Source organism: Haematobia irritans, chromosome 3 (genome assembly GCF_050003625.1).
Source record: "Haematobia irritans isolate KBUSLIRL chromosome 3, ASM5000362v1, whole genome shotgun sequence".
NCBI lineage: Eukaryota > Metazoa > Arthropoda > Insecta > Diptera > Muscidae > Haematobia > Haematobia irritans.
The window spans coordinates 50797008-50823288 of NC_134399.1; the positions used below are offsets into that span (position 1 = coordinate 50797008).

General features: G+C 37.4%; 1 long non-coding RNA gene across 1 annotated transcript; it reads right to left on the reverse strand.

Annotated features, from left to right (window-relative positions):
* Positions 1 to 559: 559 nt before the first annotated feature.
* LOC142231820 (uncharacterized) lies at positions 560 to 25362 on the reverse strand. Its single transcript, XR_012720929.1, has 3 exons — positions 25266 to 25362; positions 1265 to 1446; positions 560 to 1199 (listed from the first exon to the last, which is right to left on the reverse strand). It is a non-coding gene; the product is annotated as an uncharacterized LOC142231820 (long non-coding RNA).
* Positions 25363 to 26281: the final 919 nt, after the last annotated feature.

Sequence of the window (26281 nt, forward strand, 5' to 3'; positions counted from 1 at the left end):
ACTATAATTTTCTCGAAGAGGAGCGGAGCGATTTTTTTTTCTCGGAGCGGAGCGGTTTTTTTTTCTCCGGAGCGGGAGCGGAGCGGAGCGAAAAAAAATGGACCGCTCCGGATCCCTGGATGTAATATGAACTTGTCATAGGACGAATTTCCACCGTTTCAACAGCCGTTGCAATGAATTTGCATCACTTCTTAAGGTGAGATCCGAATTCAGTGTTTTGAATATGAATTAAAAAATTTTGTGATATTTTCCCAAATAAATAATTTTTATATTTTTTAATGTATTCTGACGCTTGTTTGAAACGTTTTCCTCGAATATTTTCAAAAATTATCGATTTTACTATAATGGATTTAGTTTTGTGGCAAAATTTGAATAATTTGTAATATTTTATTTATTCTTACTCTTCTTTAAACTATTTGAAAAAAGGAAAACTAAAAATTACACATTAAAATATGAAAAAAAATTAAGTAAAAAAACTTCCTGTGTAGTTAAAATAATTGAGGTAATTTGTGGAAGTGCTTTTAAAGTTGCTTTTAAGTTTTTTTTTTGCTGGGAAAAGTGTTGCTTTATTATAAATTAATTGTCGAGTAATTTTGATGTCTAATTTTTTATTCAATTTTATGAAATAAATCATTAATTTTTAGCTATAGCCCCCTAGGAAAAGTGTCTAGCTACTCTAATGGAAAAATAATAACAGTTTTGGGTTTTGGTAAAAGAACAATACAACAAATTAAACCCCTTTTTGTTTGTAAGTAAATGCCTAAAACATATTCATAGCTTCACATTAATTGCTAAATAAAGTGCACTTTTGTTAACTGTTTGTGAAATATGGGTAGAAAAAGCACTACGACCGAGCTACCTAAAATAGTATTAAAAATTTAATCAAAAGCGAAAATTCCTACAAGATACATATTATAAAAATATTTGGTATATTTAAAACCAATGGCGAAAATGCCAATAAATAGGTTACCAAGGGTGAAATTCGTGGCAGAAAACCTAAAACTACACCTACTATGAAGAGATTATCAATTTATGGGTAAAAAATCCATTTATCTCATCTAAATAAATAAATGATTTAATTATTGACGTTGATTCGAAAAACACACATTGGAAATGAATGTAGAGTCGGTACTGCAAGAAAAATTTAAATGCGCCTAGATTTCCAATAAATCAGCAGCCTGTGAGCTAAATTAGTTTTTCTGAAAGTAAACAGAATAATTCGAATTCAATTTTGTTCAATTAAAAGTTAATTTTGTAACATTACCTGCATAGGATATCAAGTTCAAGGTTGCATGTTTATAATCTTCATTTGCAGTAGTAGTCTTTTAGCATAAAAATGTGTATTAAGGAGCTCGGTAATTTAATTTTAGTAACAAATCCTTTCCATTACATAATTCAGCTCATTAGTTTATATATCAGATATACTGCTCTCTACTTGGGTTCAAACTGAAAAAGACAGGTAAAACAAAAATGCAATTTAATGCCAACGCTACTTCGCAACTTCCAGGTGAACTTCCAACAAACCCATACCGCTCTTGGTTTTAAGGTTTCATATTATACAATGACTAAAGTTTGCTAAAAGTCAAATCGATTGGCGTAAGCAAAAATGGCGCAAATATTTTGAGGGGCAATGAAAAAAAAAAAATAAACTTGTCTTCTTCTGATAGAGGTGTCCACTATGTAAGAAGACCTATCCATCAAGAATTCAATCCAAAATATACTTTGAAGACGGTACAAAACGGTGGTAGTGTATGCAGCTTATCTGTTTTTGTCAAAATACAATGATGTCGTATGCCAAAGAAAATATGCCACTCAAATAGGACTTCCAGCAGGATAATGACTACAAGTTTATGGTAAGGTACACAAAGAAGAGGTTCCAGGACAATAAAATCAATGTTAGAATAAGCGGTACAATTTACAATTACAATTTTTGTAAAAATTTGGTCAATTCAATGTCTGTTCTGGATAACAGAGAATCCGCAAATAAGTACTAATATAACACTACTGCTTTAAGGTAAAAAATTAGTGTAAATAAATATTTAGTTTTATTTAATTTAGTAAAAGTTTAAACTCTCATGGAGTGTCCATATTTTTTTCACACGTATATATAATTTATAACAAATCACAAAAATATCGAATTACTCGTACAATAGTAACACAAATTTTGTTTCTGTTTTGTCTCTTCCTTAAAAAAAAAATCGTTTAAACAAGAAAGAATTTTCGTTTTTTTCGGTTTTTAATGTTATCTAAATGTGACTTGGCGCTGTCCCTATTATTTTGCACATAACTGTAGTTATTCATTTAGTGACTATTTTATGGTAAGATGATGACAACTGTATAATTAGCTAGTCAGCCAATGTTACCTCCTGTATTATCAGCCAAAATCTAACTCAGTTTGATCTAACTTTTGGTTAGATGAAACTTATTCAGAGGTGAGTGAGAACTGACTCGTTCCATTCAGAGTTTTCGTTACTGCCTCTACACAGCTAAATTGGCTCTTTTTGTGCTGTTGGCCATTTACTGGCTCCAAAATTGGTTCTTTTTAATTTTTCTGCCCTTTCTAACTGGCTCATTTTTAGTAATTTCCTAATTAAAGTAACTACATTTAAGGCTAAATCAAAAAAGTGACAAGGGAAATGTAAAGCAGGTTATGAGGTTGGAAATATTTGTTGTAGCAACCTGTTAAAGAATAAAATCCTAAATAAATCAATATAGACCATAAGGGCGTTGGTTGATTAAATCTTTGACTACCGATGTCCACTTAGGAGGACATTCTAAAACGACACCAAACTATTTCTCCAATTAGTTTCGATTTAGTTCTCTATGTTATTTTAAAGTAGATGTTTTTCTACACGCAAAAAAATAATTCTTTCCTCCCAAACGAAATTTTAGACAAACAAAGTTCGTTTCTTATTTGCTTTTCGCTGTAAGGAAGTGTATTTGGAAGAAAAGTATATACTTTTTGTGATAAACATTTATTCTTTTCCTGGATGTAACAACAATTTCATAAAGACTAACTAAAAAAAATGTTTTCTTGCTAATTGCATTTTCCCTCACATCTTTCTCACATCCACGAGTTTTTTAGTTCTTAACACCTTTTCCTGTAATACCAACAATGTAGAAGAAATTATACGAATTTATAAATTTTTAATTTTTTTACCTTTCGCCTGGGCGGAGAATCGAACCGCGGACCATGCACTTTGTAAGCCAACACACTAACCACTGAGCTATGTACCTGTTATGGTCATCAATAGATAATTATCCATACACGCAAAGAAAAAAACGTTTGGAAAACGTCTACCGAAAACGTTTTTCTTTTGTTAGAGTTTTTTGAATTGATTCGAAAATTTTAAACTTTTATCACCAAAAAAATTCGTTTGTTACAAAATTTTTATTTTTTCAATAAAAAAATTATTTTTGAAATAACAACACAGTCCATTTCGTTTATATCAAACACTGTTCTTTTCTGACTTTAGGTCTTTAAAAAGACACATTTTACAGTTCAAAATTTAATATAGTACAATGTAATGTTGAACATTTTTTCGGAATCTTCCGAACATATCTAGAATATATGTTACAAAAAAAAAAAAAAAACTTTGGTCGAAGCAGGGATCGAACCCACGACCCTTGGCATGAGAGTCGGACGTAGCTACCACTGCTCCACGGTGCCAAACTAAATGTTTGTTTCTGTTAAATAAACTTTGTTTATTCGGTTCGTGGGCGCCGCAAGCTATGCTATATAAATATAACTTATATGGATATTTATCTATTGATGACCATAACAGGTACATAGCTCAGTGGTTAGTGTGTTGGCTTACAATGTGCATGGTCCGCGGTTCGATTCTCCGTCCAGGCGAAAGGTAAAAAAAATTTAAAAATTTATAAAATCGTATAATTTCTTCTACATTGTTGGTATTACAGGAAAAGGTGTTAAGAACTAAAAATCCTCGTGGATGTGAGAAAGATGTGAGGGACAATGCAATTAGCAAGAAAATAATGTTTTTTTTGTTGAGCTAGTCTTTATGAAATTGTTTTTACATCCTGGAAAAGAATAAACGTTTATCACAAAAAGTATATACTTTTCTTCCAAATACACTTCCTTACAGCGAAACGCAAATGAGAAACGAACTTTGTTTGTCTAAAATTTCGTTTGGGAGGAAAGAATTATTTTTTTGCGTGTATAAGTTATATTTATATAGCATAGCTTGCGGCGCCCACGAACCGAATAAACAAAGTTTATTTAACAGAAACAAACATTTAGTTTAGCACCGTGGAGCAGTGGTTGCTACGTCTGACTCTCATGCCAAGGGTCGTGGGTTCGATCCCTGGTTCGACCAAAGTTTTTTTTTTTTTACATACATTCCACATATGTTCGGAAGATTCCGAAAAAATGTTCAACATTACATTGTACTATATTAAATTTTGAACTGTAAAATGTGTTTTATTAAAGACCAAAAGTCAGAAAAGAACAGTGTTTGATATAAACGAAATGGACTCTGTTGTTGTTTCAAAAATAACTTTTATTATTGAAAAAATAAAAACTTTGTAACAAACGAATTTTTTTGGTGATAAAAGTTTAAAATTTTCGAAGCAATTCAAAAAACTCTAATAAAAGGAAACCGTTTTCGGTACACGTTTTCCAAACGTTTTTTTTCTTTGCGTGTACTGTACGTCTCTGCACACAAAAAATTATCACCGATTTTTTTTTTAATCAATTGAATTTGGAAACGGATTCAATTAATATGTTAATTGATTCAATTAATTATTTAATCAAATCCGTTTCCAATTAAAATATTAATTTATTCAATCAATTTGTTAATCAATTCGAAAATAATTTTCAATTACAAACGTGATTGCAAATTTTTCCGTTTCAATTACACATGTGATTGATTCAATCACCTTTGTGATTGAAATTGAATAATTTTGAGCGATGGAAAAGCGAAAAGAGAACAAGAGAGTGGGTATTTATTCAAAAATGTATAATGGAGAGATCAGTCTGTGAAAGTAATTCGTAACGAACGTTTGGGTTTTTGTTTTGTTTGGCGAAATTCTGTCTGCTGCGTCCGAAATGTGTGCATAAATATTTTGAATGCAACAACAAATGGCCACGTGGTAAAGGTTTGAAAAAATATATGACAGAACGCATTTGAAATTACCTGTGTTTGTGTGTTTTGTGGTATTGTAAAAATGGAAAACAATCTACGTTTATTGATGGTAAGCAATTGTGAATACAGTTTTCCATTGAAGCTTGTTTACATTAATATATTTTTTTATTCATTTCTTTTAGTGACGCGAAATTGACCAATTAATCCCATCAACTCCATCATTTTATCAAATATATAAGAATATGTTTGCAATCAAAAGGTGGGTACCGTATTGATCTTTTAAAATTATATATTTTTTCACTCCTAGTTTCCTTAAAACCAAGAGCGGTATGGGTTTGTTGGAAGTTCACCTGGAAGTTGCGAAGTAGCGTTGGCATTAAATTGCATTTTTGTTTTACCTGTCTTTTTCAGTTTGAACCCAAGTAGAGAGCAGTATATCTGATGTATAAACTAATGAGCTGAATTATGTAATGGAAAGGATTTGTTACTAAAATTAAATTACCGAGCTCCTTAATACACATTTTTATGCTAAAAGACTACAACTGCAAATGAAGATTATAAACATGCAACCTTGAACTTGATATCCTATGCAGGTAATGTTACAAAATTAACTTTTAATTGAACAAAATTGAATTCGAATTATTCTGTTTACTTTCAGAAAAACTAATTTAGCTCACAGGCTGCTGATTTATTGGAAATCTAGGCGCATTTAAATATTAGAAGGAACATGCTGGCATCGTTAATATGATAAGGAAGATAATGATTATATAGTTTATTTTTTTAACCTTTTAGTTGGCCTGTCAATAAAAGAAATGAATAAAAAATATATAATTTTAGTCCGTTTAGTGTAAACTGGCTTCAATGGAAAACGGTATTCACATTTCACAATTTCTTACCTTCAATAAACGAAAATTGTTTTCCATTTTTACAATACCACAAAACACTAACACAGGTAAAAATAAATTTCAAATGCGTTCTGTCAAATATTGTTTCCAACCTTTACCACGTGGCCATTTGTTGTTGCACACTTTATATATTTCAACCCTTTGCTATAATTTGTTCTTGCGTTTAAAATATTTAAGTACACATTTTGAATGCAGCAGAATGTCGCCAATCATGTTTTTCAATTTACGCGAAAAACAAAAACCCAACCGTTCGATACGAGTTACTTCCACAGACTGATCTCTCCATCATACATTGTTGAATAAATACCCATTCTCTTGTTCTCTTTTCGTTCTTTCCATTGCTCAAAATTATTCAAATTCAATCACAAAGATGATTGGATCAATCACAATGTAATTGGAAACCGAAAAATTTTCAATCACGTTTGTAATTGAAAATTATTTCCGAATTGATTAACAAATTGATTGAATCAATTAATATTTTAATTGGAAACGTAACAAATATCAATAATTTTTTTAATTGGTTTTTATTCGGATTTGATTAAATAATTAATTGAATCCGTTTCCAAATTGAATTAAGTGTTTAATTGAAAAAATGTTGGTGATAATTTTTTGTGTGTAATTGTATGTCTAAGTTGTGTTAGAACAAAACACACAAATAGCAAAAACCAAATTTTTTAGTCTATAGCATAATTCAGAAAAATAAAATATGTAGATTTTTTATAAGAAGCGCATATTTGCTTTTATTTCAAATAAAACTAAATGTAGGGTGGCGATCAGAGGTATGACATTTTACAACAACAAAGAGAACAGCGAATAGGTAGACAAACCATCTCACTGACTTACACATACATATGCACAAATAGTTATACTCATTGTAACGGTTCCTTTCCAGTGTCCTCTCACCGCTGGTTAGAGTTTGATGAATTTGTAAAAGAAGACAAGGAGTCAGTTGTTAACAAGAGTCGATAGAGAAAACGTGTACGGTCGTTTCAACTAGTTTAGTGTTAAATGAAACATTGTTAAAATTACCAAACATTCATATTCACATTGCCATCGTAATTTAATTAATAAAAACTATGAATTATAACGTTTAAGAAAACGTTCGGCTTTTCATTGGGTAAAATCTGGGTGAGATCCTACAAATTTGGTGGCTCGTCCGTCCCACAAAAACATTTACCCCTGAAGTGACATGGAAAATTCATGGCAGTGAATAGTGGATTAAAAAAAAAAAAACTTTGTTTGTTGTTCGCCAAAACACATAAATTAATACAGTGGGAAAAATTGAGTGGGAAAAATACTTTTTTACAAAAACGATATGGTGCATAAAAATAATTGAACTAGACGATATAAACATAAAAACTTGAGTTGTTTAAATATAAAAACATATTTATGGAAAATATAAGTGGTGTCAAAAACTGTGGAGTTACAAAAATTTCAATGCATAATTAAGTGATTTTGAACTGAAAAATTATGTAATCAAGACAATGCATTTTTGAAGAACATTGTGAAAGAGGAATAAGAAAATCCGTTATGATTTCGATGGTTGCAAAATATTGGAAGAAATTTGCATAAAAGAGGACAGAAAAAATCCGCTAAGATTTCAATGTCATTAGTGTAGGGACAATCGAGAAAAAGTGCAGTGAAGCGAATTAGAGGAAAGCACAAAGCAACGAGTGCCAGAGTTGCGCAGTGGCGTGAGTAAACGGTCAAGCGAGAGATCGTTCGAGTGAGCAGAGCAGAGAAGGAGGACAGAGCGAGCAGAGAAGGAGGACAGAGCGAGCAGAGAAGGAGGACAGAGCGAGCAGAGAAGGAGAAAGCATCAAAGAAGATATTTTGTATAAAGATGAGTACAATTGTTTTGATGTATGTTACTTTAATATTTTGATTTTCCCTTGTGAATAATTTATAAGTATTAAAGAGAGTGAATTAGAAGAATAAATTTTGAGCATCAATGAGAGTAAATAAGTGTGAGAGGTTATTTTTAATAAAGTAAATTAAAAATAATAAATTGAAGAGATTGAAGTAAATAAAATTAATTTGAAAATTCCAATTCAATTATTAGAGAATAATTTGGTCGTGAAATATTTTGTTAATTAACGAGAAAATATTTTGTGAGAAGCGACCTTACACTTGAAAATGTTATTGCGCGATATTTTGCTATTCTTTCAAATGGCGCTCCTGGCCTATACTCTTGCATAAGACCTCTACTTTTTCGTCTTGGCCCTTTCGCCTTTATGCACTTCTCACAATTTGCCACCCATTCAGCAATTGATTTCTGGCATCCAACCCAGTAGAATCGTTGCTTCACTTTCTCGGCTGTTTTGGTTATTCATAAGTGACCTCCACTAGGCCCATTGTGGAATTCCGTCAAAACATCCTTTACCTTGGAATCTGGCACGATTATCAAGTAGCGGCTATTCTTGCCATCTTCACTTTCCCATTTACGTTGCAGGTTTCCATTGACCAGACATAGACTGTCCCATTGAGCCCAATATGATTTCATAAGTGGACTTTCGGCTGCGACGTCTTTCTTGCTGAGTTTCTTATTTTCTTTTTTTTCCGAAATAATTTTTCTCAGAATGGGATCTTTACGTTGCTCTATTGACTAGTCTGTGCCAGATTCGATGTGTAACTGCCTGACATTTACAACTGTCTCCTTTGGTTCAGCTTTCGAGTAGTGTGTGCTTTCTAGATTGCAATGCCGTCGTGTCAAGGCTTGATCAATAACTTGTATGCCAACTTTTCTATTATCTGCAAAATTTAAATTTGAGTCGCTTGGCTTTGTGGTCGCCTTCTTATGATTATTGTTTAATGGGGATGGCGAGATTGACCCCGAAGGTTTACGCTACGCTTTACATTCCCGGGAAAGATGTCCAGTCTTATCACAGTTATAGCATTTTATTCTAGATTTATTTGCCTGCTGCTTCATTTCTTACATTATCTGCCTCAGAGCCTCTTTTATCAACTCAACCACGGATTTCGATTCTTCACAATCGGTCTCCACCTTGCATACACTCTGCATTTGTGGTTGTGCCAGCACTCTCGCAGTCTCTTGTACAAGTGCAAATGTTACTGTTTCTGTGAATGTAGCTTTTTGTGCGGCATATATTGCACATTTTATCTCAGGGTCTCGAATGCCATTCACAAAAGTCAATCTTGATGCGGTCCACAAGTGGATGACTTTCTCCTGGATATGTCAACTCAACCTCTGTTGCAAAGTCTTGTAGAGTCTCATTTGACTTCTGAACTCTTCCTCTTAATACCATTCTGAAGATGTCTTGCTTATGTTCTCCGCCAAGGCCATAGCCAGGATTTTAATTCGGGTGGGGTTCAACTTTAAAAAAAATTTTCATATAATCTCATGTGTAGAAAATTTTATTTATGCAAAGGTATGTATACAATATTTTTATAATAAAGGGTGATTCTTTTGAGGTTAGGTTAGGTTAGGTTAAAGTGGCAGCCCGATTAAGATTCAGGCTCACTTAGACTATTCAGTCCATTGTGATACCACATTAACTAAAAGTACCTATTACATATGGGCACTTCTAGTTTTAACCGCTGAACCTTCTTGATTATTTTTCTTTGTTGAACCAACCAGATTGTTCCAAAAACAGTAGCAGACTGCTTAAGTTAACGTTTTCCAGATCCGCCAGTAATCTGAAGCTATATGCTCCTAAAAGTTGCTTGCGCTTTACACAAAATGCAGGACACTCACACAAGAGGTGTTTAATTGATTCTTTTTCCTCCGCATCATGACAGCTCATACAATAGTCATTATACTTCGCGCCAATAGTTTTTGCAAAATCGCCTATCAGGCAGCGACCCGTTATAGCAGATATCAGGAGTGATATCTGACGTCTCGAGAACATTAGCATATCTAGTGTGCGGTTTAAGTTGAAATGGGGCCATATTTGCTTGGTGTCGTTACAACCCTTGCAATTCTCCCATCGAACATTTGCCATCATAACAGCCTTCTCACGCAGCATGAGCTTGCAGGTAGCTAGGGGCATACCAACAAGTTCTAGTTCCCCTGGAATATGTAAGGTAGTCCCTAGCCTTGCCAACTCATCCGCTTCGCAGTTCCCCGGTATGTTCCTATGGCCAGGCACACATATTAGGTGAATATTGTACTGCTCAGCCATCTCATTGAGAGATTTGCGGCAGTCGATGGCCGTTTTCGAGTTGAGGAACACAGAGTCCAAGGATTTTATTGCAGGTTGACTGTCTGAGTATATATTAATGCCCACATTTTTTGGAACATTACTTCTCAGCCAATTCGCCACCTCTCTTATTGCTAATATTTCAGCCTGAAAAACACTACAGTGATTAGGTAATATTTTCGCTATTCGAAGTTCCAGATCATTAGAATATACTCCGAACCCCACTTGTCCATCCAATTTGGAGCCATCAGTGTAGAAATCTATATATTCTTTATTCCCCGGGGTCTGTGTGCACCACGCCTCACTGTTGGGGATTAGAGTCTCAAACTTTTTGTCGAAAAGTGGACTCGCCAAAGTGTAATCCACTACGTTAGGCACATCTGGCATTGTTTTGAGGACAGAACTGTGACCGTAACCTTTTTCCGACCACAGCGATAGTTCGCGCAACCGCACAGCCGTTGTTGCAGCTGACTGTTTGGCCAAAATGTCTAAAGGCAATAGATGCAGCACGACATTAAGGGAATTTGTTCCTGTCTTGCTGAATGCGCCTGAAATACACAAACACGCCATACGCTGAACTTTATCTAAACAAGTCGGTTTCTGAAGTGCCGGCCACCAGACTACAACACCATATAGCATTATAGGTCTAACCACTGCCGTGTATAGCCAATGCACAATTTTTGGTTTCAGTCCCCACTTTTTTCCTATTGCCTTTTTGCACGAGTACAAAGCTACAGTTGCCTTTCTCGCCCTTTCTTCAATATTAAGCTTAAAGTTCAGCTTCCTGTCCAAAATAACGCCAAGGTATTTTGCACATTCACCAAAGGGAATTTCAATACCCCCTAAGGAAATAGGCCTAACCGTGGGAGTTTTGCGATCGTTGCAGTACATGACTAATTCTGTCTTTGCAGGATTTACCCCAAGACCATTGTCTTTCGCCCATTTCTCAGTCATCCGGAGGGCCCTCTGAATAATATCTCTGATTGTGGATGGGAATTTTCCCCTGACTGCCAGAGCCACATCATCTGCGTATGCCACCACTTTTATCCTTTCTTTTTCTAGAGTAACCAGAAGGCTATTTATAGCAACATTCCAAAGAAGAGGTGATAGGACTCCTCCTTGGGGAGTGCCTCTGTTCACATACCTTTGTATGTTTGCTTGTCCTAGTGTGGCTGAAATACGTCTCTTCATTAGCAGTTCGTCTAACAGCCTGAGTATACATGGATCAACATTCAGAGTTATCAGTCCATTTAATATCGAGCTCGGATGGACATTATTGAACGCCCCTTCGATGTCTAGAAACGCCACGATTGTGTATTCTTTGACAGATAGTGAGTTTTCAATAAAGCTGACTAGTTCATGTAGTGCGGTCTCAGTAGACCTGCCCTTCGAGTATGCATGCTGTCGTTTCGAGAACAAACTTGAATCGATGCTAGTTCTAAGATAAATATCTATCATCCTCTCCAGAGTCTTAAGTAGGAATGAGGATAAGCTGATTGGTCGGAAATCCTTCGCCCTCGAGTGAGAGGCTTTTCCCGCTTTAGGTATGAAAACGACTTTTGTTTCCCTCCACTTTCCTGGGATATATGATAAGTTGATACATCCTTTATATATCACCGACAACCAGGGGATAATTTTGTCAGTTACAGCTTGTAACTCCGCCGGAGTAATTCCATCAGGTCCAGGGGATTTGAATGGTCCAAAGCTATTTAGCGCCCATCTTATTCTAGTTTCCGATACAATTTCCTCGACAGGAAACGACCGCTGAGCAACTGTGGCACCGCCAGTACATGGTTCAACCGTCTGATTTCCAGGAAAATGTGTGTCCAATAGTACCTCCAGCGTCTCCTTACTGGACGTTGTCCAATTGCCCTCCGATGTTTTAATGAAACCTGGAGCGGAGTTGGTGGATGCTAGAACCTTCCGTAGTCTGGAAGCCTCGGACGTATTCTCAATACTGCTGCAGTAAGCATTCCAAGAGTTATGCTGAGCCTTTCCCAGTTCTCGCTTGTATCCTCTCAGATTCTTCTTGTAAGCGTCCCAGTCCTCAGGGGCTCTGGTGGACTTTGCCTTGTTAAAGAGCTTCCTGCAGGATTTCCTCATATTACTTAATTCCGTAGACCACCATGGTGGTCGATGTTTCCCCCTTGGCTTTCCTCTAGGGCATGCAGCTTTCAGTGAGATGTTGAAGGCCTTAGTAATCCGCTCCACTGCGTGTTCGATATCTTGCACATTTCTCATATTTGTCTCTGTTATTTCCGGTATCATCATATTGAACGATTCCCTATACCTATTCCAGTCAGCTTTCCTAACATTTGGCGGAAATATGATCTTGGTGATATGAACATCAAATTTGAAACTGATGTAGCGATGATCTGAGAAGCTGTGTTCACTTAAAACCTGCCACTCAGATATCATTTCATTTAGTTCTTGCGAGGCCAAGGTGATGTCCAAAACCTCTTGCCTGTTTTTAGTGACAAAGGTTGGGACATCTCCCTTGTTGCAAACTACCAGATTAGTACGCAAAATAAACTCTATTAGCGACTCTCCCCTTGCATTAGTATCACTACTTCCCCATATACTATGATGTGCATTCGCATCGCATCCCATAATGAGTTTCGCCTTTGTTTTCAGTGACTCCTCCACTAAGGTCTTAACGGCATATGGAGGCATCTCGACTGATCCTAACTTCTTTAGGATAAACAAAGCATTTCTGCGTTCCTTGAATCTCTTTCGTGAGGGATTACCTCCTTTTGATGTCGTTACCTTAGAAAAAGTTCGACTTGTCAGTGTGTCGCCACCTGTCGACCCGTCTACAGGTCGACTAATTGGGCCTAACTCTTGGTCATTGCCCAGATTTATAACTCCAGTCGATACCCGTCCACTGGGCCCTGAAGTTAGCAACCCAGTGGATGACTTGGAATTTCGCTGCATGGTGGCTTAATATCCCACCACACTTGAAATTCGTAGTAGGTACCTATTACTATGAGTTTATCCGCTATTGAAAAAAACACGTCCGTTCCGTTCGACGGTTGAATAGGAATGAGGTTAGGATTTTCATGCATTAGTATTTGACAGATCACGTGGGATTTCAGACATGGTGTCAAAGAGAAAGATGCTCAGTATGCTTTGACATTTCATCATGAATAGACTTACGATCTGCCACAACGTCGAATTTTCAGTGAATGGGCCCTAGAAAAGTTGGCAGAAAATCCGCTTTTTTATCGACAAATTTTGTTCAGCGATGAGGCTCATTTCTGGTTGAATGGCTACGTAAATAAGCAAAATTGCCGCATTTGGAGTGAAGAGCAACCAGAAGCCGTTCAAGAACTGCCCATGCATCCCGAAAAATGCACTGTTTGGTGTGGTTTGTACGCTGGTGGAATCATTGGACCGTATTTTTTCAAAGATGCTGTTGGACGCAACGTTACGGTGAATGGCGATCGCTATCGTTCGATGCTAACAAACTTTTTGTTGCCAAAAATGGAAGAACTGAACTTGGTTGACATGTGGTTTCAACAAGATGGCGCTACATGCCACACAGCTCGCGATTCTATGGCCATTTTGAGGGAAAACTTCGGAGAACAATTCATCTCAAGAAATGGACCGGTAAGTTGGCCACCAAGATCATGCGATTTGACGCCTTTAGACTATTTTTTGTGGGGCTACGTCAAGTCTAAAGTCTACAGAAATAAGCCAGCAACTATTCCAGCTTTGGAAGACAACATTTCCGAAGAAATTCGGGCTATTCCGGCCGAAATACTCGAAAAAGTTGCCCAAAATTGGACTTTCCGAATGGACCACCTAAGACGCAGCCGCGGTCAACATTTAAATGAAATTATCTTCAAAAAGTAAATGTCATGGACCAATCTAACGTTTCAAATAAAGAACCGATGAGATTTTGCAAATTTTATGCGTTTTTTTTAAAAAAAAAGTTATCAAGCTCTTAACAAATCACCCTTTATTAAATTGAGCCGACGGGCTTTTTGGGCAGCAAATAAATCAATGACTTCTTCAGTCGGCACATTTATTCGGCGATGAACCGACATTAATGCCAATCCACGTTCGGATGAGCACGTAGTAACTGCAGGGATGGAAAATGCAGTACTAAAATACTTTTTTCAATACTTTTTCACCCCGGTCAGTACCGTAGTACCCCCGCGAATGATTTAGTACCTTTTGTGTAGACATTTTTGAGTCGATATCAGATTTATGGTAGAATAGCTTTGACAAAATATCTTAATATTTTGAGAAAGTTTTTATCAACCTTATTTGCTAATAGTCTTTTACAAATATGGCAAAACAGACATGTTCATGTGGAAGAATTTTTTTTGCAAAATTTTATTTCCCTTCGTTTTGTTATTTAAGCATTGTTGTTGTTTTTTATTGCAGCTTAAAACCATACATTGACTTAACTACAAGTGTAGCTTAAGCAACAGAGGAAAAGAATGTTTGTCAAATTTATTTGGGCAAAGCCCTATAGACTGCAAGATGGTTGGATGGACGCACGTTTCGGAATTACCACATTCCTCATCAGCATCCCCTACTTGCAGCAAAAATTTTTTCAAAATTTTATTTTCTTTAAAATTCAGTCTCTTGACAATAATCTTCCAGTGAAATTTTTGTTGAAATTTAGTAAAAAGTACCTTTCCGCTCAAAAAATACCTTTTTTTGTACTTTCTTAAAAATTGTATTTTCCATCCCTGAGTTACTGGCAAAGTGACCAAAATTTTTAAAAGAATATGCACATTTGGAAATATCTCTTTATTGCACTCTCCAAGTGCTTCCATCGCTGAATTAGGCAGGTTCTTTTCGCAGGTTTTGCGCCATTTCATTTACACATGTGTGTTTGGCTGTTTCGTTGTTGTTGCTATGGCCAAACAAAGCGAGTCATGTTCACAAAAAGAACAACAAACACACATAAAAAGCAGAAATACATTTTCCAAAAATGAAATTTGTGGTGCGAGAACAAAAACAATTTGTTTTTTTCGACCGTCGTTTGACGGTCGAAAATGCTCAGCATAACTCTTGGAATGATTACTGCAGCAGTATTGAGAATACGTCCGAGGCTTCCTGACTGCGGAAGGTTCTAGCATCCACCAACTCCGCTCCAGGTTTCATTAAAACCTCGGAGGGCAATTGGACAACGTCCAGTGAGGAGACGCTGGTGGTACTATTGGACACACATTTTCCTGGAAATCTGACGGTTGAACCAGGTGCTGGCGGTGCCACAGTGGCTCAGCGGACGAACTGCTAATGAAGAGACGTATTTCAGCCACACTAGGACAAGCAAACATACAAAGGTATGTGAACAGAGGCACTCCCCAAGGAGGAGTCCTATCACCTCTTCTTTGGAATGTTGCTATAAATAGCCTTCTGGTTACTCTAGAAAAAGAAAGGATAAAAGTGGTGGCATACGCAGATGATGTGGCTCTGGCAGTCAGGGGAAAATTCCCATCCACAATCAGAGATATTATTCAGAGGGCCCTCCGGATGACTGAGAAATGGGCGAAAGACAATGGTCTTGGGGTAAATCCTGCAAAGACAGAATTAGTCATGTACTGCAACGATCGCAAAACTCCCACGGTTAGGCCTATTTCCTTAGGGGGTATTGAAATTCCCTTTGGTGAATGTGCAAAATACCTTGGCGTTATTTTGGACAGGAAGCTGAACTTTAAGCTTAATATTGAAGAAAGGGCGAGAAAGGCAACTGTAGCTTTGTACTCGTGCAAAAAGGCAATAGGAAAAAAGTGGGGACTGAAACCAAAAATTGTGCATTGGCTATACACGGCAGTGGTTAGACCTATAATGCTATATGGTGTTGTAGTCTGGTGGCCGGCACTTCAGAAACCGACTTGTTTAGATAAAGTTCAGCGTATGGCGTGTTTGTGTATTTCAGGCGCATTCAGCAAGACAGGAACAAATTCCCTTAATGTCGTGCTGCATCTATTGCCTTTAGACATTTTGGCCAAACAGTCAGCTGCAACAACGGCTGTGCGGTTGCGCGAACTATCGCTGTGGTCGGAAAAAGGTTACGGTCACAGTTCTGTCCTCAAAACAATGCCAGATGTGCCTAACGTAGTGGATTACACTTTGGCGAGTCCACTTTTCGACAAAAAGTTTGAGACTCTAATCCCCAACAGTGAGGCGTGGTGCACACAGACCCCGGGGAATAAAGAATATATAGATTTCTACACTGATGGCTCCAAATTGGATGGACAAGTGGGGTTCGGAGTATATTCTAATGATCTGGAACTTCGAATAGCGAAAAGATTACCTAATCACTGTAGTGTTTTTCAGGCTGAAATATTAGCAATAAGAGAGGTGGCGAATTGGCTGAGAAGTAATGTTCCAAAAAATGTGGGCATTAATATATACTCAGACAGTCAACCTGCAATAAAATCCTTGGACTCTGTGTTCCTCAACTCGAAAACGGCCATCGACTGCCGCAAATCTCTCAATGGCTGAGCAGTACAATATTCACCTAATATGGGTGCCTGGCCATAGGAACATACCGGGGAACTGCGAAGCGGATGAGTTGGCAAGGCTAGGGACTACCTTACATATTCCAGGGGAACTAGAATTTGTTGGTATGCCCCTAGCTACCTGCAAGCTCATGCTGCGTGAGAAGGCTGTTATGATGGCAAATGTTCGATGGGAGAATTGCAAGGGTTGTAACGACACCAAGCAAATATGGCCCCATTTCAACTTAAACCGCACACTAGATATGCTAATGTTCTCGAGACGTCAGATATCACTCCTGATATCTGCTATAACGGGTCGCTGCCTGATAGGCGATTTTGCAAAAACTATTGGCGCGAAGTATAATGACTATTGTATGAGCTGTCATGATGCGGAGGAAAAAGAATCAATTAAACACCTCTTGTGTGAGTGTCCTGCATTTTGTGTAAAGCGCAAGCAACTTTTAGGAGCATATAGCTTCAGATTACTGGCGGATCTGGAAAACGTTAACTTAAGCAGTCTGCTACTGTTTTTGGAACAATCTGGTTGGTTCAACAAAGAAAAATAATCAAGAAGGTTCAGCGGTTAAAACTAGAAGTGCCCATATGTAATAGGTACTTTTAGTTAATGTGGTATCACAATGGACTGAATAGTCTAAGTGAGCCTGAATCTTAATCGGGCTGCCACTTTAACCTAACCTAACCTAACCTAGCAGTCAGGGGAAAATTCCCATCCACAATCAGAGATATTATTGAGAGGGCCCTCCGGATGACTGAGAAATGGGCGAAAGACAATGGACTTGGGGTAAATCCTGCAAAGACAGAACTAGTCATGTACTGCAAAGATCGCAAAACTCCCACGTTTAGGCCCACTTCCTTAGGAGGTATTGAAATTCCCTTTGGTGAGTGTGCAAAATACCTTGGCGTTATTTTGAACAAGAAGCTGAACTTTAAGCTTAATATTGAAGAAAGGGCGAGAAAAGCAACGGTAGCTTTGTACTCGTGCAAAAAGCAATAGGAAAAAAGTGGGGACTAAAACCAAAAATTGTGCATTGGCTATACACGGCAGTGGTTAGACCTATAATGCTATATGGTGTTGTAGTCTGGTGGCCGGCACTTCACCAGCCAACAAGTTTAGACAAAGTTCAGCATATGGCGTGTTTGTGTATCTCAGGCGCATTCACCAAGACAGGAACATATTCCCTTAATGTCATGCTGCATCTATTGCCTTTAGACATTTTGGCCAAACAGTCAGGTGCAACAACGGCTGTGCGGTTGCGGGAGCTATCGCTGTGGTCGGAAAAAAGTTACGGTCACAGTTCGGTCCTCAAAATAATGCCAGATGTGCCTAATGTAGTGAATTACACTTTGGCGAGTCCACTTTTCGACAAAAAGTTTGAGACTCTAATCCCCAACAGTGAGGCGTGGTGCACACAGACCCCGGGGAATAAAGAATATATAGATTTCTACACTGATGGCTCCAAATTCGATGGACAATTGGGTTTCGGAGTATATTCTAATGATCTGGAACTTCGAATAGCGAAAAGATTACCTAATCACAGTAGTGTTTTTCAGGTTGAAATATTAGCAATAAGAGAGGTGGCGAATTGGCTGAGAAGTAATGTTCCAAAAAATGTGGGCATTAATATATACTCAGACAATCAACCTGCAATAAAATCCTTGGACTCTGTGTTCCTCAACTCGAAAACGGCCATCGACTGCCGCAAATCTCCCAATGAGATGGCTGAGCAGTACAATATTCACCTAATATGGGTGCCTGGCCGTAGGAACATACCGGGGAACTGCGAAGCGGATGAGTTGGCAAGGCTAGGGACTACCTTACATATTCCAGGGGAACTAGAATGTTGGTATGCCCCTGGCTGTTATGATGGCAAATGCTCGATGGGAGAATTGCAATGGTTGTAACGACACCAAGCAAATATGGCCCCATTTAAACTTAAACCGCACACTAGATATGCTAGTGTTCTCGAGACGTCAGATATCACTCCTGATATGAGCTGTCATGATGCGGAGGAAAAGGAATCAATTAAACACCTCTTGTGAGAGTGTCCTGCATTTTGTGTAAAGCGCAAGCAACTTTTAGGAGCATATAGCTTCAGATTACTGCATTTTGTGTAAAGCGCAAGCAACTTTTAGGAGCATATAGCTTCAGATTAGCAGTCTGCTAATGTTTTTGCAACAATATGGTTGGTTCAACAAAGAATAATAATCAAGAAGGTTTCAGCGGTTAAAACTAGAAGTGCCCATATGTAATAGGTACTCTTAGTTAATGTGGTATCACAATGGACTGAATAACAGGTTGGCTGATAAGTCCCCGGTCTGACACATAGATGGCGTCGCTAGTATTAAATGCATATTATTTTTATATAGTATCAACTTTTGTTATTGTGAAAAAAATGGAAAAATAGGAATTTCGTGTTTTGATAAAATCTGTTTTCTGAAGGGGAAAAATACGGTGAAAACAAAAACTTGGCTTGATAATGAGTTTCCGGACTCTGCAATAATTGATTGGTATGCAAAACTCAAGCGTGGTGAAATGAGCACGGAGGACGCTGAACGCAGTGGACGCCCGAAAGAGGTTGTTACCGACGAAAACATCAAAAAAATCCACAAAATGATTTTGAATGACCGTAAAATGAAGTTGATCGAGATAGCAGAGGCGTTAAAGATATCAAAGGAACGTGTTGGTCATATCATTCATCAATATTTGGATATGCGGAAGCTCTGTGCAAAATGGGTGCCGCGCGGGAGATGATTCTGAGCGGTGTTTGCAGCTGTTAACTCGTAATACACACGGTTTTTCCGTCGATATGTGACAATGGATGAAACATGGCTCCATCACTACACTCCTGAGTCCAATCGACAGTCGGCTGAGTGGACAGCGACCGGTGAACCGTCTCCGTAGCGTGGAAAGACTCAAAAGTCCGCTGGCAAAGTAATGGCCTCTGTTTTTTGGGATGCGCATGGAATAATTTTTATCGATTATCTTGAGAAGGGAAAAACCATCAACAGTGACTATTATATGGCGTTATTGAGCGTTTGAAGGTCGAAATCGCGGCAAAACGGCCCCATATGAAGAAGAAACAAGTAAAGAAAGTCTAAAGTCGGGCGGGGCCGACTATATTATACCCTGCACCACTTTGTAGATCTAAATTTTCGATACCATATCACATCCGTCAAATGTGTTGGGGGCTATATATAAAGGTTTGTCCCAAATACATACATTTAAAAATCACTCGATTTGGACAGAATTTGATAGACTTCTACAAAATCTATAGACTCAAAATTTAAGTTGGTTAATGCACTAGGGTGGAACACAATGTTAGTAAAAAAAAAATATGCGAAACATTTAAATCTGAAGCAATTTTAAGGAAACTTCGCAAAAGTTTATGTATGATTTATCGCTCGATATATATGTATTAGAAGTTTAGGAAAATTAGAGTCATTTTTACAACTTTTCGAGTAAGCAGTGGCGATTTTACAAGGAAAATGTTGGTATTTTGACCATTTTTGTCGAAATCAGAAAAACATATATATGGGAGCTATATCTAAATCTGAACCGATTTCAACCAAATTTGGCACGCATAGCAACAATGCTAATTCTACTCCCTGTGCAAAATTTCAACTAAATCGGAGCAAAAAAATGGGCTCTGTGGGCAAATGAGTGTAAATCGGGCGAAAGCTATATATGGGAGCTATATCTAAATGTGAACCGATTTGGCTGATATTTTGCAAGTTTTTCGAGACTCATAAAATATTCGGATGTACGGAATTTGAGGAAGATCGGTTGATATACACGCCAATTATGACCAGATCGGTGAAAAATATATATGGCGGCTATATCTAAATCTGAACCGATTTTTTCAAAAATCAATAGGGATCGTCTTTGAGCCGAAACAGGACCCTATACCAAGTTTTCGGACAATCGCACTAAAACTGCGAGCTGTACTTTGCACACAAAAATACATCAACAGACAGACAGACAGACACACAGACAGACAGACGGACATCGCTAAATCGACTCAGAATTTAATTCTAAGACGATCGGTATACTAAACGATGGGTCTCAGACTTTTCCTTCTTGGCGTTACATACAAATGCACAAACTTATTATACCCTGTACCACAGTAGTGGTGAAGGGTTTAAATATGGCAAACATTTCAATCTGAAGCAATTTTAAGGAAACTTCGCAAATGTTTATTTATGATTTATCGCTCGATATATATGTATCAGAAGTTTAGGAAAATTAGAGTCATATTTTCAAATTTTCGACTAAGCAGTGGCGATTTTACAAGGAAAATGTTGGTCGAAATCAGAAAAACATATATATGGGAGCTAAATCTAAATCTGAACCGATGTCAACCAAATTTGGCACGCATAGTTAAAATGCTAATTCTACTCCCTGTGCAAAATTTCAACTAAATCGGAGTTAAAAATTGGCCTCTGTGGTCATATGAGTGTAAATCGGGCGAAAGCTATATATGGGAGATATATCTAAATCTGAACCGATTTCAGCCAAATTTGGCACGAATAGCTACAATGCTAATTCTACTCCCTGTGCAAAATTTCAACTAAATCGGAGTTAAAAATTGGCCTCTGTGCTCATATGAGTGTAAATCGGGCGAAAGCTATATATGGTAGCTATATCTAAATCTGAACCGATTTCAACCAAATTTGACATGCATAGCTACAATGCTAATTCTACTCCCTGTGCAAAATTTCAACTAAATCGGAGCAAAAAATTGGCCTCTGTGGGCAAATGAGTGTAAATCGGGCGAAAGCTATATATGGGAGCTATATCTAAATCTGAACCGATTTGGCTGATATTTTGCAAGTTTTTCGAGACTCATAAAATATTCGGATGTACGGAATTTGAGGAAGATCGGTTGATATACACGCCAATTATGACCAGATCGGTGAAAAATATATATGACAGCTATATCTAAATCTGAACCGATTTTTTCCAAAATCAATAGGGATCGTCTTTGAGCCGAAACAGGACCCTATACCAAGTTTTCGGACAATCGCACTAAAACTGCGAGCTGTACTTTGCACACAAAAATACATCAACAGACAGACAGACGGACAGACAGACAGACAGACAGACGGACATCGCTAAATCGACTCAGAATTTAATTCTAAGACGATCAGTATACTAAACGATGGGTCTCAGACTTTTCCTTCTTGGCGTTACATACAAATGCACAAACTTATTATACCCTGTACCACAGTAGTGGTGAAGGGTATAAATATTGGAAACATTTAAATTTGAAGCAATCTTAAGGAAACTTCGCAAAAGTTTATTTATGATTTATCGCTCGATATATATGTATTAGAAGTTTAAGAAAATTAGAGTAATTTTTTCAACTATTCGACTAAGCAGTGGCGATTTTACAAGGAAAATGTTGCTATTTTGACCATTTTTGTCGAAATCAGAAAAACATATATATGGGAGCTATATCTAAATCTGAACCGATTTCAACCAAATTTGGCACGCATAGCCACAATGCTAATTCTACTCCCTGTGCAAAATTTCAACTAAATCGGAGTTAAAAATTGGACTCTGTGGTCATATGAGTGTAAATCGGGCGAAAGCTATATATGGGAGCTATATCTAAATCTGAACCGATTTCAACCAAATTTGGCACGCATAGCAACAATGCTAATTCTACTCCCTGTGCAAAATTTCAATTAAACCGGAGCAAAAAATTAGGCTCTGTGATCATATGAGTGTAAATCGGGCGAAAGCTATATATGGGAGCTATATCTAAATCTGAACCGATTTCAACCAAATTTGGCACGCATAGCTACAATGCTCATTCTACTCCCTGTGCAAAATTTCAAATAAATCGGAGTAAAAGATTGGCCTCTGTGATCATATGAGTGTAAATCGGGCGAAAGCTATATATGGGAGCTATATCTAAATCTGAACCGATTTCAACCAAATTTGGCACGCATAGCAACAATGCTAATTCTACTCCCTGTGCAAAATTTCAATTAAACCGGAGCAAAAAATTAGGCTCTGTGATCATATGAGTGTAAATCGGGGGAAACTATATATGGGAGCTATATCTAAATCTGAACCGATTTCAACCAAATTTGGCACGCATAGCTACAATGCTCATTCTACTCCCTGTGCAAAATTTCAACTAAATCGGAGCAAAAAATTGGCCTCTGTGGACAAAGGAGTGTAAATCGGACGAAAGCTATATATGTGAGCTATATCTAAATCTGAACCTATTTGGATGATATTCTGCAAGTTTTTCAAGACTCATAAAATATTGGGATGTACGGAATTTGAGGAAGATCGGTTGATATACACGCCAATTATGACCAGATCGGTGAAAAATATATATGACAGCTATATCTAAATCTGAACCGATTTTTTCCAAAATCAATAGGGATCGTCTTTGAGCCGAAACAGGACCCTATACCAAGTTTTCGGACAATCGCACTAAAACTGCGAGCTGTACTTTGCACACAAAAATACATCAACAGACAGACAGACAGACACACAGACAGACAGACAGACGGACATCGCTAAATCGACTCAGAATTTAATTCTAAGACGATCGGTATACTAAACGATGGGTCTCAGACTTTTCCTTCTTGGCGTTACATACAAATGCACAAACTTATTATACCCTGTACCACAGTAGTGGTGAAGGGTTTAAATATGGCAAACATTTCAATCTGAAGCAATTTTAAGGAAACTTCGCAAATGTTTATTTATGATTTATCGCTCGATATATATGTATCAGAAGTTTAGGAAAATTAGAGTCATATTTTCAAATTTTCGACTAAGCAGTGGCGATTTTACAAGGAAAATGTTGGTCGAAATCAGAAAAACATATATATGGGAGCTAAATCTAAATCTGAACCGATGTCAACCAAATTTGGCACGCATAGTTAAAATGCTAATTCTACTCCCTGTGCAAAATTTCAACTAAATCGGAGTTAAAAATTGGCCTCTGTGGTCATATGAGTGTAAATCGGGCGAAAGCTATATATGGGAGCTATATCTAAATCTGAACCGATTTCCACCAAATTTGACACGCATAGCTATAATGCTAATTCTACTCCCTGTGCAAAATTTCAACTAAATCGGAGCAAAAAATTGGCCTCTGTGGTCATATGAGTGTAAATCGGGCGAAAGCTATATATGGGAGCTATATCTAAATCTGAACCGATTTGGCTGATATTTTGCAAGTTTTTCGAGACTCATAAAATATTCGGATGTACGGAATTTGAGGAAGATCGGTTGATATACACGCCAATTATGACCACATCGGTGAAAAATATATATGACAGCTATATCTAAATCTGAACCGATTTTTTCCAAAATCAATAGGGATCGTCTTTGAGCCGAAACAGGACCCTATACCAAATTTTCGGACAATCGGACTAAAACTGCGAGCTGTACTTTGCACACAAAAATACATCAACAGACAGACAGACGGACAGACAGACAGACAGACGGACATCGCTAAATCGACTCAGAATTTAATTCTAAGACGATCGGTATACTAAACGATGGGTCTCAGACTTTTCCTTCTTGGCGTTACATACAAATGCACAAACTTATTATACCCTGTACCACAGTAGTGGTGAAGGGTATAAAAAGTGTTGTTCCACCAAGACAACGCACCGTGCCACAAGTCATTGAGAACGATGGCAAACTGGATGGAATTGGGCTTCGAATTGCTTCCCCACCCACCGTATTCTCCCGATCTGGCCCCCAGCGACTTTTTATTGTTCTCACACCTCAAAAGGATGCTCGCAGGGAAAAAAATTGGCTGTAATGGGGTTATCGCCGAAACTGAGGCCTATTTTGAGGCAAAACCGAAGGAGTACTACCAAAATGGTATCAAAAAATTGGAAGGTCGTTATAATCGTTGTATCGCTCTTTAATAATAAAAACGAATTTTGGCAAAAAAATGTGTTTTTCTTTGTTAGACCGGGGCTTATCAGCCAACCTGTTAGTCTAAGTGAGCCTGAATCTTAATCGGGCTGCCCCTTTAACCTAACATAACCTATGGTCCACACGTTTTTCCATGCCTTCAGCAATTTGTTGAAGATTCTCATTTAGAATTCTAGAATTTTCGTCCATCTTTCTGAAGTTTTCCTCAATAATTTTTCTAGAATTCGCTTCCATTTTTAGAGAATTTTCTTCTAATTTTCTAGAATTCTCTTCCATAATTTTTCTAGAATTCTCCTCCATAATTTTTCTAGAATTCTCCTCCATTCTCCTAGAATGTTCTTCCATTTTTAAAGAATTATCTTCCATCATTTTGCTCAAAACATTCAGCATTGATGTGTAGTCCATAACACTCGAAGCCACAGATTGCGCTTCTACAGTACTGGTGTTGGCGAGAATTGATACGTCAATGTCTTCCTTATAATCAAACTCATGCGTCCCCATATCCATTTTCGCGTTCCAGTAGACGCCTTTGCAGCTGAGCTTTGTTTCCTGTAGTCGTCTGCTCCAGTTTGCTCAATTCCTTTTTTAAGTCTTCCACTCGAAGTTCATTAAACTTCATTGTAGACTTTTTTCCCGTTATTTCACTTCTGACACCAACTGTTACGTATTTATATTGAGGCGTATTTAATTACCCGATAATTAAAACAGTTCTTTTAAAATAACGACAATCTACAATTTATTTGTTTAACTGATTGGTTTCACTTATTTGCTCTACGATGTGTACTGTATAAACTTTAGCTTACGACTGACTTTTCAGCTCTCTCCGCTAGGGGTTTATATACCGAGATATGACGATTTCGAATGTTCTCGCTAATTGGCCTACGACCTTCTAGATTAATCTACTACTATCTGGTACGCACATATTTATCGGCTTATGTTCATTGCTTTGGCTTATCTACACCCAGAGAAATGATTGGTTGGAATTCGAGTACGACAATAAATAGATAGTGGAGACCTACAATTTTTAGTTGTTTGGAATAAATGTTAGTTACTTCTCTTGTTTAATGGTTTCTATAACCAATATAATAGCCGTGTGACTAAAAGTTCGTACACCCGACCAAATATTGGTCGTTATTTATATATTGAAGTAAGCAACCATTTCAATTTATTCCATATTGTTGTGATAACTAATTTGTTTTGCCAATGTGTCACCAAACCCAACAGAAAGTCTGTCTGGCCAATAAGTTGGTTGTGTTAACAGATTTGATAGTTATAAAGGAACTTGTTGCTACGGACTACATATATGACAACAAATAATCTTTTGTTTCATTAATTACATAAAATTGTAAAAATCAAGTTAGATTTTTTTCAAGGTAAGTAAGATAAACATCAAATTGCAACTCACTCTTCACCATTTCTCTTAATTTCCATCAAATATGTAGAGATATCTTAGCAAATGTGACCATTACCGAGGTTGGGAAAGGTAAATATATGGTTTGTCTGCCTCATCATCGGTCTCAAAATCTCAACATTCCCCTGCTGCCGATATATAAGAAAAACTACATGAGCCTGTTTGAATCCCAAGTCATACTGAAAATTGATCACGTGATTGTGAGTGGTCGAACTAACAAAGTTAATGTATGGGCGTGAGTATTGGCGGAAGTTGGGAAAATCAATGTTATTCATTTGCTATGGGACGCTTCTAATA